Raw genomic sequence first — 15,048 nt, 5'->3', positions numbered from 1 at the left:
GATGGCTCCTTGGTGTGTGGAAGGAGGGAGGCGGGAGGCAGGGGTGTGGAGTGGAGCAGGCAGGGTGAGGGGCGTGCCAGGTGGGTCCACCCCTGGGCTGTGTGGCGCAGGTGGGCGCGCGGTGTGCAGGGCCAGTTGGCGTGTCCGGAGAGCTGGAGGGTCTGAGGTGGCAGAAGGCTGCAGCGTAGAGCAAAGTGGCGGAGCCGGAGGGCATGTGGAGGGTGCAAGGGGAGGCGGCCTCCCCTCGGGCTAAAATGAAAAGAGCGGGTCTGGAGCTTGTGTGTGTGTGTGTGTGTGTGTGTGTGTGTGTGTGTGTGTGCGCTCTGGTGGTGGCTGGCCTGTCCCAGCGAGTGTGCCTCCGGATGGGGCAAAGGCGCAGATGCCTCAGCAGGGGAGGAGGCGACAGGCGGCTTCCCCAGGGGTCCGTGGGTGCAGCTCGCGCCAGGAAGCCGGGGTGGCGGTGTCCGGAGCGCTGGGTGAGAGTGGGCAGGCAGGGCGCCGCGCCGCGCCGCGCCGCGGGTGTGCGCGCAAAAGCGTCAGGCACGTCCTTCGAGCCGGAATCGAACCAGCGACCTAAGGATGTCCACAGATGGCTGTTGGGGCTACAGTCCTCCGCTCTACCAGCTGAGCTATCGAAGGGTGCACGTCTCCGGGGCCTGGGCGCGCGGTTTTCCGGAGCCCAGGGAGGCCGAGGCCCCGGAAGGCCAGAGGTCCGCGGGCCTGGGACTGGGAGTGGGAGTGGGCAGCCAGCCGGGAGACTGGAGCCTGGGTGTGGCTCTGCTTTGCGGGCGGAGCCCAGCCCGGGGGCGAAGCGGTTGCGGCAGCCGGGGCGGGCACCGGGGCGGGCACCGGGGCGGGCACCGGGGTGGGCGGGCTGTGCGTCTGTGATTGAGTGGGTGGCATCCGCGCCCACGGCCTCGGCCCTCTTGCCCGTCGTGGCCTCTCGCTGTGGCCCGGCGTGCGGGATGCCCGCGCCGCCCGGGTGGTCTGAAAGCTGCGGGGGAGCCCGGAGTGCATGGCCTGGGTCGGTGCGCTGGGGTGGGCCGGGGTGGGCTGGAGGAGGGCGGCGACAGGGGAGGGCAGCGGGAGATCCGGCCTGGGAGGCCAACAGGTTATGTCTAATTGCAGAGGTTCCTCAGCCAGGTCCTGTTTAAAAAAACATTTGTGGCAAATGGGAGGTTCCCCCCCCCCTTTTTTTTCTGTTTTCCTTTTTTTTGATTGGTACAGGGGCTCGAACTGAGGCTTCCCTGCTTACAAGGCAGGTGGTTATGCTGCTAGGCTAAATCCCCAGGCCTGATCTTGTTTTAATTGAAGTTTCTTTTGAGCTGTCAACCTGGAGATCCTGGGTTCTCCCACTCTCCCTAATGTGCTGGGGTCTCTGTGGGTGTGTGCTCCTGCGTGGGTTCAGGCTTGCCTCGATTCTCAAAGGCCTTCCACAAACAGGATGGCGAAGAGGCCCTGGCCCTTCAGTCTGGAAAAGTGATGGACGCCCAGTCAATGTGCTCAGTGCGTGTCTGATGGTGGGTTAAGCACCCTAAGGAGCGGCAGTGAGTCCTTGGGTGGGTGTCTCTGTTGGTGACATGTTTATGGAATACCGTATTCGTCTTGCTAGTCGTGGCGTCTGTCTCTCACCTGGTATTTGGACACCACCCTCGTGTAAGTGGTAGGAGTTCGGCCTGTTACACCTCTACAATATACACAACGTGCCAGAGAATGAACCTGCTGACGCATACACATACACACACACACACACACGCCAACACTGATATAGGCAGTGCATGTGTAGGTGCCTGAGACCAAGACCCAGACTGATGAAATATTAACTATTATTGGGGCCGTGGATTTAGCTCAGCACCAAAAGCGTCTGCCTGGCAAGTGTGAGGTCATCAGTTTGATTTTGAGTACAAAAAAAAAAAAAAGCCATTACAAGTTATTGAGAAATTTGCTAACAAATGATATGTATCTAAAAAGGGCAATCCTCAGTCTTTCCAACGAAATAACATTTTGTTGAAAGATAAAGCTGTTAAAACTGAAAAAATATCAGACACTTCTAAAAATTTGTTAAGGGTAAATGTATGAACTTGTGAAGCATAGGCAGCTTCCAGTGCAGTAACATGATTCTTCTCTGTGATTTTATTATTGTGCATACATGTCCTTATACTTTTCCCCCAGCCCCTAGGATGTGCATCAAGTTGATTCTTAAATAATCCATTGGCCTTAATTAATAATTTGTCAGTATGTGTTAATCTGTTTCATCATATGTAGCATTAAAGGGATAGTCTAGTTCTGTGAGGAACTGTTTATGTTTTGTTCATTGTTTCTAAAATTTAAAATTTCTTTTAAAAATAGCATGCATTGAAAGATACCAGATGTATGGCATAGTGGCACGTGCCTCTAATTCCCGCATTCTGTATGCTGAGCCGGGAGAATTGTCATGGAATAGAGTTCGGGAGCAACCTGGGCTACAGTATGAGTTCATCTATGTAGTAGGTCCTTGTCTCCAAACAAACAAAACAAACAACAAAATCATCAGCTTAGCCTAAGGGCACAGGCCTGTGATCCCGGCATGGTGGCAGGCTGAGGTAAAAGGACTTCATGTTTCAGCACAGCTTGGGCAGTTTAGTGAGAATTTATCTCAAAATATAAAATTAAAAGGTGGGCTGGAAGGTCCCAGATTCAATCCTAGTACTGCAAAACACCAAATAAATAAATAAAATAAATCAAAAGATAATACCAACTTGAAGAGTTGCCAGAATTTTAGGAGAGAGGAAGGAAGATACATGAAGACCAATATGTGGAACACAGCAGATTCTGAATATAGTAAAACGATTCTGCATTATGCAACATGGTGGCTCAGTGTCCTCGTATATTTGTTTGTTTGGGGTTTTTTTTTTTTTTTTTGTCCTCATAGAATGTGTTATATGATGAGTGAACCACTAAAGGGTAGACTTTAGTTTTTCTGTCAGTATTGACTCAACATCCATAACAAAATATACAACATGAATGGAAGATATTAGTAATAAACTGGGGTAATAGTAATAGGTATATGCTCAATTTTTCTCAAAACTGTTCATAACTATTAATTAACAGATTTAGTTTCTGTTTGTGGTAATGCATGCTTGTAATCCCAACATTTGAGAGGCAGAAGAGTATCACTTGGAATTCAAAACCAACGTGGGCAATATAGTGTGTTCAAGGCCAGCCTGATCTGCATAGCAGTGTCTTGTGTCAAAAAACACCAACACAAAACAAAACCATTAATCAAAGAGTTAACAAATGGACTTAGTGTATGTACATTCCTATATATATATGAAGTATTAATTTTGAAGATTACTCTCAAAGATGAGAAAGCAATTTCCCAGAACACTGAACAAACCAAAGACAGTATATGTAAGATCCTGAGTGCAATTATGAAAGACTAAAGGAGAAATTTAGTGAAAATTGGTACCAGTTATCTGACTGAAAGAAATAGGTCTTCAGAATAGAATAGCCCAGTCACAGATGACCGTGCTCAATGTAGCTGCTTATTCAGATAATATCAGTATCCTAGAAATGGAAGAATAAATAGCTCCAAAAGTGAAAAGTATTTTTACCTACAAAAGAACATATTTCTCAGCAGATTTTATAAATAATTACCAAAAGTAATATTTTCCAAATTCCGAGGGAAATGTATTTATGTTTTTAAATCAATTTTCTTACAAAAGCAAAATGTATAAAACATTATAATCATTATCCAGATTCAAAAACCGTTAAGATTTTTCCAGTTTATTTATGCTTCTTTCTTTTATTCTGAAATTTGCTTAAGCAAATGAAGGTATCATATATTGCCATTATTTGTGTTTCAATGTTTACTAATATGAAATTTCATTACATAACCACAAAATTTCAATTAAGAAGTTTAAGATTAATTTTGACATCATCTAGTACACACTGAAATTTCTTTGATTTTTCTGGAACTTTCAACAAGTTTGTCCAACCAGGATAAGTTCACATAGTATGTTTGACTGCTGTCTTTTATGTCTTCTATTTTACATCATTTTTTCTCTCCAACGCAACAACAAAAGCATTAGTTGTTTTGCAGAAAAAAATGTGCATTACATTCATCTGATGCTCTTTTTTCCCAGTGTTGAGCTTGAACCCAGGTCATATACACTCTAGGCAAGTACTCTACCACTAAGCTACATCTCTAGCCCTCTTTATACAAGTTAATTTTTACTATTCATCTTTTGAGAATAACACATTAACTATAAAGTCTTAATCAGATTAGTTTTGTTAATAGCCACTCCACAAGTAGTCCTATGTACTTCATGAAATGTATCACTTCAAGAGGCATGTTTCCATTTTAAACTCTAATATGGATCAATGAATGCATATAAATTTTATTGATTTCCCCTCAACCTATCATTAAATTATTATTATTATTATTATCATTATTATTTTTCTACCAAGAATGTAACTCAGGACCTCACATTTGACTGGCACGACATCTTGAGTTCGACTTCTGGTACTAAAACAAGTTTTTAAATAATTAAAAAAGATATTTGATTCAATATGATCACTGCTTGAAACAATTTTCTTAGTGGTTGTTAAATTGTAGTTTTTCTAATTCTATATTTCTTTCATATTTACTATTTGGGTTTTGTCTCTTTTGGTAGAGTCCTCTTTGTAGAACTTTTATTCACTAACTAGAACTATTTGGTTATTTTAAATTAGACATATAATAAGGCAAACTATTACATGTAATAAAGCAAACTATTAAAAAATTTTCAAGTACATGCTTGTAGTACATAATGATTACATTTACTGTGGGGAGTTTGTACACGTACATAACACATCTCTTTTTTTGTCTCCTTTCTCTCCTATCCCTTTTTGTTTCTTTCAAGTCTTGTTTCCTTTCCATTTGCAAAAACTCTATTTTCGTTTTTCTTCGATTTTCTTATTTTTTAAAAATCCCTGTAAAATTAACAAGCATATATATATAAATGAACTACTATGTTGAAGATAAATAACAAGTACTTAGAACATTAAAGAAGAAGCAAAATATATAAGAAACATGTTAAAATAATAGAAGGTTGATCCTGAATATCTGTTTTGGTTTGTTTCTTTTTGATAGGGCCTTGCTATGTAGTTTAGTCTGGTCTTGAACTCACAGTGTAGCCTAGATTGACCAGGAACTTACAGTGATCCTCCTGCCTCAGCCACTAGAGTGCTAGGATTAAAAGTGTCCACCCTGCCTGACTTGAATATCTATCCTTTAAGAGAAATTCTAAAAAAGTACAAGGAGATAGTTAATATCAGCCATTTGTTAGGTAGTGAGGATATGTGATTCTTTTCTCGTTAATTGCCAATTATTAGATTAAATAATTTTCATCGTAGTTATCCTCTTTGGTAATCAAAATGTTGTTTTTCTTTCTGCATTTAAAAAAATCATTATATAAGGCTGAGCGTGCAGCTTGGTGATAGGGCAGTTTGCCTAACATGCATGAGCATGTGAGTTTGATCCCCAGTGGTACAAAAAGGGAAAGAATTATATTAATATATAACTATATATATAAAACTATATATATAACTATATATATAACTATATATTAATAGTTTCAGGGGTTTCAATCAGTTATAGCAGGCATTTCCCTTAGTGATCAGTTTGTTCTGTTTTTAGCCAGTGTAAACTTCTTGGTATTGACTTCCGTAAACGAATGATGTGATCCAGTAATTTGGCCTGGTGTAGTGTTCACTGTATCATGTGGAAAATTTGCAAGCATTCTCACTTCTTGCCCCAAACCAGAAAATAGTTACTCACCTAAGAAGAAATTCCTATTTCTTTTTAATCAACAGTGGTTTTTAGAGACCATAATATTTGAGAGATTTCATGGCAGAGCAGGAATCTCTCTTCCTTGTAGATTATCAAAAAGGAATGCATTGGGATGGAGATATAGCTCAGTGCTCAAATATTGCCTAGCACACATGAGGCTCTGGATTCAGTCCCCAGTAGCACACCACACACACACACACACACACACACACACACACACACACACACTGTATCTATCATCTACATGACTGTAGGGACTGAATGTTGCACTTAAAAAGACAGAAATATCACTCATATACATGTACTCATACATGTGTATGATATGCATGTATATATATATGCATACACACACCATAGAAAAAGAACACACCTTTCTAGTGGGTGATTTATAGTGTATATACCCAGCTAGATTGTGAGCTTTTCCATTATGAGTCACACACCCTGTTTTTCATCACAATGTTCATGCCACTTTTTAACACATAGGATGATTTAAAAGGAAGATTTTGTGATGAATAAATGAATGCAGAGCTATTGGCAATGGTGGATCCAAACTTATGTCTCCTAGAGACTGGCATCTAAATCCTTCACCTTCAGCTCCTTAGTCATACTACTTACCAAAAAAGAATACTCCAAATTACTCTCCCTGTATCTTGTTGAGTAGATGAAGAATATTAAATTGAGCATCACTGTTTTCTTGACAAAAGAAGTTTTTGGTTTTCTAGAGAGAGTTCTTTTGGAGGATAAGGACTCACTTCCTAGAACCATGCTCACTTCCACGTGAATAATGCACTTACTGATGTATTGATGACTTTTGGATCTGTCGTTTCCAGAAGCACTGAAAGGGAGAGACAGGGAGAGAAAAGAAACCTCAGCTTTCACAGGTCACCCTGCACCAAACTTCAGATCATCACACTTGTTACTTGGAGACCCAGAAGAAGCTGTGAAAACCTGAGTGACTTCAGATGTCAGCTGTTTCCCTTCTTGCTCTCAGAGGTCACAATTTTTATTTGAGAGGCTGTTGGGAATGGTTCAGTACAAGGAAAATGAGGCAATTAGTAGCTGGGTGAGCAGTAGAAATCATATCTAGCATACGAATGGTGGATAGCGTTAGCTAAGTTTGCAGACAAGTCATTCATAATAACAGCAGAGAAAAGGATATTCAAGGTACAGGTAAGTGAGGGCCTTGCTGGAGTTCTGTGACCAAGAGAGAATGTTTTTTCAGTGAAATGGAAAGCTGAAAGTAAGTTCATGAGAGAATGTTGTTTTTTTTCAATACACATAAAATTAGGTGAAAGAGTGGTACCATGAAGAACATAAAAAAAATAGTAAGATTGTTATCCATACACACTTGAGATTACTGTCATGAATTTAAATCCAAGTCAGTGGAGCATCACTATGCTTATGTTTTTCTCTGACCTAATTCATAGAAGGGACTGTAGGAGCTGAAAGCTGCATTTAAGTAAAGATTGGGATCTTACTACCTGAATAAGCCTAAGTGAAAGAGAGATGCCATCTTCAAAGCTTCAGACCAAGATGTGATGAGGAACTTGCAGCTTTCCTTACTGCCTTTCCCCCCTCACTAACCTTCTATAAGGGTCCAGGCCACCTCCGTTCGTGCAGCACCCTCTTAAGTGAGGATCCTCTCCTGTATAAAAGTGTTTTCTTCCCCTACCTTGTCAAAGGTACAGAGAGAAAAAGGACAAAACTCGGATTCAATCACGGTCAAAAGAGAACTAAAATTCTATCCATCCACTCTCCAAGACCCCCAAAACACATGCACAGATCTGGAAAGAAGCATACTGTACTTATAACTTAAAAAGTGAAATTTTCTAAGAGAAGCCCAGGTCATGGAGTTAACACCTAAGAGCAAAGGCAGTCAAGGGATGTTTTCTTGATCTCCATGGTCTGTCACTGAGCTATTTGAGCCCTATTTGGGAGTCTTGGACCAACTCCTCTGGAGGTGAAACACGTGCCCACCCCATGAATCTGTTTCTGTCCAGTGGTCTCCTGAGAACCTCACCCAGCTGCTCTCCTGTACAAAACGATGAGGAGAGATGGGGAGAAGGCTGCACCCAGAGACGTGAACGTGTCTCGGACGTGGGGAGGCAGAACCATCCCAGAGCAAAGGGAAGCCTAGAAGCCGGTTCTGCAGTCATGAGCCAGCGCCAGCCACAGCAGAAACCGCAGGGTTCTCGGCCGGTGTCCTTGCCAAACCAGCTGGCTCTCGTTCGCTTGCAGGCTGTCCATTTATGAGAAAGATGTCAGACGAATGAACACTACTTCCTGACCCTCCCCAGTCCTTACAGCAGTCCTCCCGCAGCATGGAAGGCTGCTTTTTCTTTGTGATCACAAATGACGTGTTTCTTCTGGACCCCACACAAACTGTAATTCTTATACTACGCTGAAGAACTTCGTCTCTGAAATCTAATAAAAACGTTGCCAACCGACACCCATCTAGCTCTCCTCTCAGTTGCACTCGTCCCCGCTCGCCTGCTGGCCTTGTACTTGGTCATCCGGAGGCAAAAAGCCACAGCTGGCAGCGGTGGGATTCGAACCCACGCCCCCGAAGAGACTGGAGCCTTAATCCAGCGCCTTAGACCGCTCGGCCACGCTACCTGCTCGTTTAGGGCTTTTGGTGTACTCTTTCTGATGGTAATTGCCTTTGTTTTTGGTGATTGGGGGGAAGGGGGGCTATTTTATAGATCGGGTCCTAAGAGCCTAACGAGAGAGTGTTAGGAAAATAAATGGGCTTCTCCCAAAAGCTGACTCCTCTCTTGGACTCGGGATCGCTACTCCTCTCATGGACTCGGGATCCCTACTCTTCCACCTGGGTTTAAAGGAGAAAAATTGGCCTTACTGGGTGAGTCAATCCGTAAGTAAATAAACACTGAATAGAGTGTGTGAAATGTGTATCACACGCTAAACGGTGGGCCTTTTGCAGATGTAGACTATGTTTTACCCTTGCTGACTTAATCTCATTCTTGACACAAATTTCTAAAGAAGATAAACCTGATTTGAAGCTAACTAAAGCAGCAAAATTAGCGCTAAAGGAACATGCCTTAGCGCATTCGCAAACACTGGAGGGCCTCCAGGGAGCTGGAATCTGACCAACATTCCAGAGATTCCAGGAACTCTCCATTCTTGCCGGTGGGAACTGAAACCGATGGGGCGCGCATATGTACCGGGCTGTGACCAGCTGAGAAAGGAACCTCTCTCAAACTTTCACCCTCCGTTCCTAAAAGCCTCTGGCTCTGGGACATAGTGGACTCATTTTCCTGAGAAAATATTCTAACTACAAGAAATTTAAATAATTTAAATTTAAAAGAGCAATTCAATTTATAATAAAATCATTAAATATGAAATAGGGGTAAATGTCTAATTCTTGTACAATAAAAAAGTAAGAAATGGACAAAAACCTATATATAAGAGAAAGAAATAGTTCATATTCATTAATGAAAAGATTCAATGTTGTTAAGCTATGAGTTATTCCTAAATGGATTTGTGGATTTAATGTAATTCCAATAATAATCTCAACAAGTTTTTTTTTTTTTAATTGACAGGCTGATTCCAAAATCTGTATGAAAATTTCCCTAAAATTTTACCACCTTTGTTGTGGGATGCACTGTGTTTCTTCAAGAGACAGATTGAAGTCTTAACACACAGTGCGTACTCCAAATGCGACCTTGTGTTTGGGCGTGGTGGTGCACCCCTGTAGGCCCAGCACTCTGAGGGGCTGAGGCAGGAGGACTGAGTTCAAACCTAGGGGTCTGGCTACTTAGAGAGACCCTGCCCACAATAAAAAATAATCATTAAACAGAAAAGGCTGGAGGTATAGTCCAACGTGAAAGTCCTCCGTTCAATTCTCAGTTCAGTACTGAAGAAAAAAGTGATCTTCCTTGGAAATAGCACCTTTACAGAAATAGTTGTTATGACAGGCATCTAGACGGCCACTCACACACTCATGTGGTCATAGGAGGGGTTTCGGAGGTGGCTGGATCTAGAGTGTGTGATGCTGGGATTAAGGGTGTGTTACTAGGTTAATGGTGTGATGCTGGGATAAGAGGAGCCTGTTGGGACGTGTCGGCTACCCTAAAGGCTGGTAGCCTGTATAGAATATAAGTGACAAGATGCAGGCTGTGCTGCCACTTGCTCTTTCACTGCTTTGCTGCCTTCTGTCTGCCAAAAACTTTTTCCTCCTCTGTGATTTCCCTCTGCTGTGACACCCTGCAATGGAGCAAACCGACTATGAACTGAACCTCTACAAAGTGTAAGCCAAAATAGCCTTTTCCTCCTTTAACTTTGAATGTCAGGTATTTTGTCTCAGCAAGAGAAAGGTAAGGCATTAACCAGTGCAAAGCATATTTTACATATATATGATTATATATTCTAAAATTCTGATGATGCTGAATGTGCTGAAAAACTCGACTTTTTTCTAATCTTATAGATGACAGCTAACCCAAGATCATGGTGACCTCAAAAAGGGACCGACTTTTTAAACTACTGACCAACCAACAAAGCCCTTCAGGAGAGATTTATACTTCTCTTCCTTAGTTAGATTCACTACTAACTAGTAGTTAGATTTACTACTGTGTTCAGAAGAACACAGACGGGGGATGTTCCAGAAGACAGAAAAACCTGAGAAAATGTACAGAGAGCACCAAAGAGGCAGTAAAGGACATAGAAACTGCGAGGACCCTTTCATGTCTGTACCTGAACTCCTCATTCTCTTTTTCTTCAGATTCTAATCTAGAGCACAGTGGAGGATCACTGCCTGCAGTCTATGAAATTAACATAAAGGGAGGAAACTTACAAAAGCAAGGCCAGGAATCAGTCTTTTCTGGCACGTAACTCTCTGGATTATAATTTTATAAGTGTCTTGCAAATTGCCATGTTTTATGATCCAGGGTAAGTTGAATCTCTCAGGTTTGTTTGGCTTGTTTTGGTTTTGCTTGTGGTCCAGTGTGATAGTTTATCTTAATATTGTCTTCCAAGACCTTAGGAAGGAATTAAGTTAAATTTCAAAATGATGGCACATGTTATTTTGAAAATTTGGGAGAGCCATGTTAAAGAGAAATGCAGTCATGTTCCTGTTTGCCTAGGAAAAGTATGTTATCTAATTAAAGAAGACTTAACTCATCTATTATGCTCCTGAGTCAGAAAATTTAATATTGTTAAAATGCCAAGGATGGGGTGGGGTAGGGACTCAATTCCTTTCAATTGATCTCTAGATTTCAGTGGAATTCTAATCACAATTTCAAAAGAATTTCTTGTAGAAATTGTCTAAATTTTATGTGGAAGAGCAAAACATCCGGAGGAACTAAAAGAACTTTGAAAAAAGAACAAATTTGAAGACTAAAACTATTTCATTTTAAAATTCATAATCAAAACAGTGAAATGTTGGTGTAATTATAGACAAAAAGTAAGAGAACAGAAATCCAAAGGTAGGTCCACCTTTATAAAAAGAGCCAATTTCTAGTAAAAGTGTAAAGTGAGTTCAATACGGTGTGAAATTAAGCACTTTCCAAAGAAATCATCTTACAATAGAACTCTTTACAATAGAAGTGACAGTGTCCTTCCAAAAAGAAACAAACTGCAGGACGCCCTACCTGCTTGAGTAAGATGCTTGGAAGTTGTTTGAGAAACCAAGTCGTCAGGCCTGAAGAAAGCAAGCCATTACTTCGACCTTTGGTGTCTACCCTAACATTCTCATGACAATTAGTAAACGTGCAGCCTCTTGAGTCTACCAATCTTCTCCCTAAGAATGTACTAATATCCCATGTCATTCCAACGGTCAGATTGTCCCTGCTGCACTTTAGCCAGTCCATGTAATTCCTCCCCACAATGTACAGACTGAATGTATTAATTTATGATTGTCTCTTCTGTGGCTACAGCAGTCCAAGGAACCCCTTCCACAGTGAAACACGTCATTCAGGGTAACTTTAGTCTGGCTCCACCACTCCTGTTTGGCTTGAAATAAATTGTTTAAAATCTTCAATCACATCAGTAAATTTTTTTTTGTCTTTTTTGAGACAAGACTTCATTATGCAGTTCAAGCTTGCCTTGAACTCATTTTATAGCCTATGCTGGCCTCGAACTCCTAGAGATCCTGCTGGGGGCTGGAGTCACAGGCATGTGCCACCACTCCCAGCTATTTGTTGTTGTTTCAGCCAGAATCCCACTCTGTAATTCAGACTGGCCTTGTACTCACAGTGTAGCTCAGGGTGGCCTCGAACTCATGGTGATCCTCCTGCCTCAGTCTCCCAAGTGCTGGGACTACAGGTATGTGCCAATGCATACAGCCTGCAATTAGAATTTTGAAAAACCTTGAATCCAGGGAAACTTCCTTTAGACTATCCTCAGAGGAGATTTTATTTGTCCAGACCAGATCGCACCTGGATTCAATGCATACCATCCCTGAAAATGCCCTGGTCCTTTGCTGGCGTAAAATTGATCACCCATTTAGAATGACTTAAATTTTCCCACTGTAAAGTGTGTCTCCTTAAGGGTTTGAAAAAGTGCATTGCCCTGAGAAAGGTCAGACATGTTTGAGAGAAACTCAGTCTGAGTAAAACTAAAGTATCATCTATGTTAAACTGACCATACCTGGTGTTTGGTGGGAGTGTTAGAAGCCCACATTATCAATATCTAACACTATGTTTATGTTCAGGTAACTTCCTTTTTTCCATGAGGAGGTTCTGTATATTTGGTCATTGGGTGGGTGAGCCATTCATCTCTGCACTAGGGCCAGGCACATTGTTTAGTAACCACATACATGTGAATTGGAATCCAGGTAGACACTAGTTTCCAGGAATTTATACTTAAATTATGTTAGAGGTGGAAAGCCTTTAGAAATTCTATAGCTTATTTTACCAAGAATTTCAGGAACAAGAAACTAAGTATTTCCATGGTGTTTTAGATTTCTGTAGGTAGTCATTTTCTTATTTTTCTGCATGTGACTAGACTACACATTTACTCAGTCTCTGTGTTGGTTAGAATACTCTAGAGGAATACAATCAATAGAAATACGTGTGTGATTTTTGAAGAGGATTATTAGGTAGGTTTGCTGGATAGAGGAGAGAGAGTTCAGAATAGCCAGTTGTACTCTAGAGGGCCTCAAACTCAGCCCAAGAAAATAGACATTGCAGAACAAGAAGGGTCAAGAATTCACCGAGTCCAAACTCAAACGCCTGGAATCTTATTGGAGAGTTGCTGGTGTAAGTCTGTGTTGTAAGGCTAAAGAAACCAGATACTGATGTCCATAGCAAACAACAGAAAAACGCTCAAGTAATTGGAGCTCTTCAAGGAATGAGCCAACTTCTTTCTCTATCCTGGCTATTGGTTAGCCACACACAACTGAGATGAGTCTCCCCCACCATTTGCTGGCCTACATGCCAATCACCACTAGAACTACTGCCCCCTAGACATACCCCGAACTGTGTTTTGTTAATCTGCTAGATGCTTCCCAAATCAAACAAGTTGCATATATCCTATGAACAGTCACGGTCTCTATCTGGAGTATGTAACGCCTTAATGAATGTTGGGGATCTGTGAAGGCCCTGGGTTTAATCTCCAGTACTGGGAAAAAAGGAAAGCAAACAAATATCCCCAAAGGCTGACAACTTACCTTAGCTTTCTGACCTCCAGAATAAAGAGAAAATAAATTGTGTTGTTTCAGCCACCTAGGCTGTTGTATTCTATTATGATAATCCTTGAAAACTAATGCAAGAGCTGAGAGTATTCCAGAACTAAAGAAAAACAACATTCCATGGATTTAAGAAAATCCGCACCCCAAAATCTCATATTTGGAAAACCAAAGGAGTTCTCTATGAGACCACTTACTCTTGTTTTATACTTTTAAACTGAAATGTCTGGGTGCATCTAATTGGCAGAACCTAAGACAAATTCCTGGCTCGAGATGCAAATATTCTCAGAAAGACTTGTAATATGTGAAATTACCAAATGTAAGGAGAATGTTTAAAATATGTCAGTCAGTCACTAATATGACAAATGCTCACAACAGAGTGTTCACAAAGTTCATATTCAAGCCTCTGCTGCTTTCTTCATTTACTGTCTTCCTTCAAGAGCTCTTAACTCTTAAAGGATCTGATTCAATGGATGACACACAATTTGACTATGTTATTAGTCCATGGAACTCTAGACTCAAGAGTACTCTTAGCATTTCTTCATCCCACCTCTTTGTGTAGTTTGGCTGGTCTTGAACTCAGGCTACCCTCAAATTCATAGTGATTGTCCTGCCTCAGCCTCTGAAGTGCTGGGGTTACAGGTATGTACCACCACAACCTGCCTTTCTGTCTTCTGTATTGTACTTTACATTTCAGTTCAGCAGAATCTCCATTTCCTAAATGTCAAATTCATCCCTTCCTTTCTAGCCCCATAACTGTTATCCGTCTGAATGTTATGTTTAAGCATCTCCGCTATTCCGGACTCAGGTTTCCTTCCTTCAATTTATTCTGCAATTCGTACTTGGCGAGTTTTCACTTTCCAATTTAGAAAAGCTCTGACTTCCCGCTTGGTCTAGGTTTCTGTTGTTTTCACTAAATTAAGGCCTGTCACCTCAAGGAGGGTGAGCCTCTGCCTCCAGCCAGGGTTCTGTGTGGACACTTAAATACCTCACACTTTCTCCGGGAATTTGCTCATGATTTTGTCTTGCACCACCCTAAACCGGACTTGTCTAAGACTCAGCCTTCCGCTCTAGCGCAGCTCAAGCCTCCCTCAGAGTTTGTGGACCTTACATGTCCGCCACCCTGTCTGTCATACACGGCACACCTACTTTTCATTGTTCTTGTTCATGAAATGTATAGTTCTTTTGTTCTATGAAACAATGACAGTGACTTCAGGATTAAGATTATATTTGAATTCCTGGTTTGTAGTGCAAAGCCTAGCACAGAACTGGAATTTGGTGTTTGTTGGTGAAGGAAGACATTAAAATTAGCAACTGCTCCCTCTGGTGCTCAGCCTGTGATCTCTGAAAAGGTCTAAGGAACTTGGAAGTGGCAGGCCGTTACAGTGCAGTTGATGTCCTCAGTCTAGGAGAAAACCAGGTGCTTAAGTTTCAGTTTCAGCTGAGACCTCCAGTAGGTTCCTTTCTCTATGTCAGACTTCCGTTTTTATTTTGTGGCAACCCGAAATGGGGTGGGGTCTTTCATTTTCTTAATCTGTGTCAATTTGGGGTCGTTCTCCCAGTTTAAGGGTCCAGAATGGTTTGTCACTGGCCT

General features: G+C 41.7%; 2 non-coding genes across 2 annotated transcripts; both read right to left on the bottom strand.

Moving 5' to 3' along the window:
- Positions 1-545: 545 nt before the first annotated feature.
- Positions 546-639, bottom strand: Trnay-gua (transfer RNA tyrosine (anticodon GUA)). The gene is made up of 2 exons: positions 603-639; positions 546-581 (listed from the first exon to the last, which is right to left on the bottom strand). It is a non-coding gene; the product is annotated as a tRNA-Tyr (tRNA).
- A 7,707-nt stretch (positions 640-8,346) lies between these two features.
- Trnal-aag (transfer RNA leucine (anticodon AAG)) lies at positions 8,347-8,428 on the bottom strand. The gene has a single exon. It is a non-coding gene; the product is annotated as a tRNA-Leu (tRNA).
- Between the last annotated feature and the right edge of the window lie 6,620 nt (positions 8,429-15,048).

The sequence above is a fragment of the Cavia porcellus genome, unplaced genomic scaffold, assembly GCF_034190915.1.
Source record: "Cavia porcellus strain 051 isolate PalLab524CR breed Dunkin Hartley unplaced genomic scaffold, mCavPor4.1 scaffold_26, whole genome shotgun sequence".
NCBI lineage: Eukaryota > Metazoa > Chordata > Mammalia > Rodentia > Caviidae > Cavia > Cavia porcellus.
This window is presented reverse-complemented; position numbering and strand designations above follow the sequence as displayed.